Source organism: Odocoileus virginianus, chromosome X (genome assembly GCF_023699985.2).
Source record: "Odocoileus virginianus isolate 20LAN1187 ecotype Illinois chromosome X, Ovbor_1.2, whole genome shotgun sequence".
NCBI lineage: Eukaryota > Metazoa > Chordata > Mammalia > Artiodactyla > Cervidae > Odocoileus > Odocoileus virginianus.
This window is the reverse complement of record NC_069708.1, coordinates 32,556,247-32,561,020: the sequence shown is the minus strand read 5'-3', so window position 1 is coordinate 32,561,020 and position 4,774 is coordinate 32,556,247.

Here is a 4,774-nt window from a genome sequence, read left to right as displayed (position 1 = left end):
GCTTATCTACAAAACAAAAATTCAGTTACAGATACAGTAAATAAACTTATGGTTACTGGAGGGGCAAGTGGGGAGTGAATAAATTGGAAAATTGGGATTGACACATACCTACTATTATATACAAAATAGAAAACTAACAATGACATACTGTATACAGCAGGGAACTCTATACTCTGCAGTGGCCTATGTAAGAAAAGAATCTAAAATGGAAAAGAATCTAAAAAAGATTTTATATATATATATGGTTTACTTTGCTGTACACCTGAAACTAACGTGCTCTTCTTTGTCACTCAATCGTGTTCAACTTTTTGTGACACCATGTACTGTAGCCTGCCAGGCATCTCTGTTCATGGAGTTTTCCAGGCAAGAATACTGGAGTGGGTTTCCATGCCCTCCTCAAGGGGATCTTCGCAACCCAGGGATCAAACCCAGGTCTCCAGCATTGCAGGTGGATTCTTCACTGTCTGAGGCCCTAGGGAAGCCCAGCCACCAGGGAAGCCCCCCTGAAACTAATACAACATTGTAAATCAACTATACTCCAATTTCATTGTTGAGTTCTAGCAGTTTTCTGGAAGCATGATTAAAATTTTCTATGTACAGTGTCACATCATATGCAAACATTGACAATTTTACCCCTTTCTTTCTTATTTGGATCTCTTTTACTTCTTTTTTTCCTCTGATTGCCATGACTAGCACTTCCAAAATTATGCTGAATACTAATGGCAAGAGTGGTAGGTTTGTTTCTCATCTTAGAGGAAATGTTTTTTCACCACTGAGAATAATGTTGGATATGATTTTTATGGCTTTCATTATGTTGAGGTAGGTTCCCTTTAAGCCCGTTTTTTGGAGAGTGTTTATCATAAATGTATGCTGAATTTTGTCAAAAGCTTTTCCTGCATCCACTTAGATGATCATGTTTTTTATTCTTCAACTTGTTGATGTGCTATATCACACTGATATATTTGCAGATACTGAAAAATCCTTGCATCATGGGGCTAAATCCCCCTGATAATCTGTGTATGATCCTTTTAATGTGTTGTTGGATTTAGTTTGCTAGGATTTTGTTAAAGATTTCTGTGTCTATGTTCATCAGTGATATTTGCCTGTAATTTTCTTTTTAAAATGTATTTCTTAACTGAAGGATAATACTTCACAGAACTTTGTTGTTTTGTGTCTTGATATCTTTGTCTGGTTTTGGAATAAGTGTTATGATGGCTTTCCTCTGCAATTTGCACACTTTTGGAAAAGTTTCAGAAGGGCATGTGTTGACTCTTCTCTGAATGTTTGATAGATTTTGTCTGGGGAGTCATCTGCTCCTGGACTTTTTCCTTGTTGGAAGATTTTTTTAATTAATTAATTTATTTTAACTGGAGGCTAATTACTTTACAATACTGTAGTGGTTTTTGCCATACATTGACATGCATCAGCCATGGGTGTAGGTGTGTCTCCCATCATGTACCCCCCTCCCACCTCCCTCCCCATCCCATCCCTCAGGGTTGTCCCAGTGCACTGGCCCTGAGTGCCCTGTCTCATGCAGAATTTTAATCACAGTTTCAATTTCAGTACTTGTGATCAGTTTGTTCATATTTTCTATCTTTTCCAAGTTCAGTCTTGTAAGGTTGTACCTTTCTAAGTATTTGTTGATTTTTTTCCTAGGCTGTCCATTTTATTGGTGTGTAGTTGCTCATAGTAGTCTCTTATTATCTTTGTATTTCTGTGGTGTTCCTAGTAAATTCTTTTTCATTTCTCATTATATTGATTGGAGAACTCTCTGTTTTTTTTCTTGATGAGTCTGGCTAAATGTTAATAAATTTTGTGTATCATCTCAAAGAACCAGCATTTAGTTTCATTGATCTTTGCTATTGATTCTTTTGTCTCTATTTCAATGACTTCTGTTCTGATCTTTATGATTTCCTTCCTTCTATTGTTTGTTTTTTTCCTATTTTTTCTAGTTGATTTAGGTGTAAGTTTATGCTATTTATTTGAGATTTTTCTTGTTCTTGAGGTGATTGTATTCTTATAAATATCCCTCTTAGAATTGCTTTTTCTATGTTCCATGGCTTTTGGATCATTGTGTTTCACTGTAATTTGTTTATATATAGATATAGATATGTTTTTTTTTTTTTAGTAACATATTTTTTAGCTTCTGGGCATTTGTGCTTTTCACAACATTTTTCTTGTAGTTGATTGATAATCTCATATTGTTTTAGTTAGAAAACATGTTTCATATGATTTAAATTTTCCTACATTTACTAGGGCTTGATTTGTGGCCCAAGATGTGATCTGTCCTGGAGAATGTTCTGTGTGTACTTGATAAGAAATTATATTATTTTGCTTTCAGATGGAATCTCCTATAAATACCAGTTAAGTCTATCAGGTTCTCTTTCCTTTTTAATTCTCTTTCTGGATGATCTATCAATTGTTGTAAACCGGGTCTTGGAGTTTCTTACTCTTACTGAGTTACTATCTATTTCTCCTTTAATGGCTGTTAGTATTTGTCTTATATATGGGATGCTGCTATGCTGGGTTCATATATATTTATAATTGTTATATCTTGTTCTTGGATTGATATCTTAATTATTGTGTAATGTCTTTCCTTGTATCTTTTCAAAAATAATTTTATTTATTTATTTTTGGCCATGCTTGATCTTTGTTGCTGCATGGGCTTTTCTCTAGTTGTAGTGTGCAGGCTTCTCATTGTGGTCGCTTCTCTTGTTGTGGAACATGGACTCTAAAGACAAGTGCTTGGGCCTGGTGCACTGGGAAGACCCAGAGGAATCGGCTGGAGAGGGAGGTGGGAGGGGGGATCGGGATGGGGAATACATGTAAATCCATGGTTGATTCATGTCAATATATGATGAAAACCACTACAATATTGTAAAGTAATTAGCCTCCAACTAATAAAAATAAATGAAAAAAAAATAAAAATAAAAAAAAAAGAATAGGCTCAATAGATGTGTTACATGGGCTCAGTTTCTCTGTGGCATGTGGGATCTTCCTGGACCAGGAAACGAACCTGTGTCTCCTGCATTGGCAGGCAGATTTTTACAACTGAGCCACCAAGGAAGCCCTTTCCTTGTCTCTTGTAACAGTCGTTATTTTAAAGTCTATTTTTTATGTAAGTATTGCTATTCCAGTTTTCTTTTGATATTCACTTGCATGATTTTTTTTTGCATCTCCTCACTTTTAGTCTATACATGTCCCTAGGACAAAAATGGGTCTCTTGTTGACAGCATATGTATATGTGTGTGTGTGTGTGTGTGTGTGTGTGTGTGTGTGTGTATACACACATATGGATCCTGTTTTTGTATCCATTCAGTCAGTCTATGTTTTTTAGTTGGATTATTTAAGCCATTAACATTTAAGATAAGTGTGTATATGTATTTTTCGATTGCTGTTCTCTTAATTGTTTTTGGTTTGTTTTGTGGATTTTTTTTGCTTTCTCTTTTATTTCCTTTTGTGTATTCTGCCTAGAGAAGTTCCTTTAGCATTTGTTATAAAGGTGCTCTGGTGGTGGTAAATACTCTTAGCTTTTGCTTATCTGTAAAGCTTTTGATTTCTCCCTTGAATCTGAATGAGATCTATGCTTATTTTTTGGAAAGTTTTTTTTATCATATATGGGTGTTAGATTTTCTTGAAAGCTTTCTATGCACCTATTCAGATGATAATTTGATCTTTAAACTTGTTAATACGGTGTGTCACATTGATTTGCATATACTGAAGCATCCTTGTATCCCTAGGGAAAAGTCCACTTAAGCATGATGCATGATCCTTTTTATGTGTTCTATGAATATGAGAGTTGGACCATAAAGAAGGCTGAGCACCAGAGAATTGATGTTTTTGGAATGTGGTGCTGAAGAAGTCTCTTGAGAATCCCTTGGACAGCGAGGAGGTCAAATCAGTCAATTCTAAAGGAAATCAACCCTGAATATTCATTGGAAGGACTGATGCTGAAGCTGAAGCTCCAATACTTTGGCCAACTGATATGAACAGCTGACTCATTGGAAAAGACCTTGATGCTGGGAAAGATTGAAGGCAGGAGGAGAAGGAGGAGACAGGGGATGAGATGGTTGGACAGCATCACCAACTCAACAGATATGAGTTTGAGGAAATTCAGGGAGACAGTGAATGACAGGGGAGCCTGGCGTGTTGCAGTTCATGGGGTCACAAAGAGTCAAACACAAATTAGCAAGTGAACAATAGCTAACTTTATTTTTTTTTGTTCTCCTTTTTCTAGTTTCATTAGATGTAACACTAGGTTGTTTATTCAATGATTTTCTTGTTTCTTGAGGTACGGATTTATTGCTATAAAATTCTTTCTTTGCACTGCTTTTATTGCATCCCATAGGTCTTGAGCTTTCCTGTTTGCATTGTCATTTATTTTCAGGTATATTTTGATTTCCTTTCTGATTTCTTCAGTGAACTGTTGGTTATTCAGAAGTTTATCTTTTAGCCTCAATGTGTTTGTGTTTTTATAGTTTCCCCCCCCCCTATAGTTAATATCTAATCTGATAGCATTGTCAGAAAAGATGCCTGAAATTATTTCAATTTTTAAAAAATTTGCCAAGGCTTGATTTGTGCCCCAAGATGCCATCTATCTTGGAGAATGTTCCATGTGCACTTTAGAAAAATTGAAATCTACTGCCTTTAGATGAAATCTCCTGTATATAAATTGGACCCAACTGGTCCAATGTGTCATTTAAAGCTTGTGTTTCGTTAATTTTTTGGCTGGATGACCTGTCCATTGATGTGTGGGGGATATTAAATTTCTTCA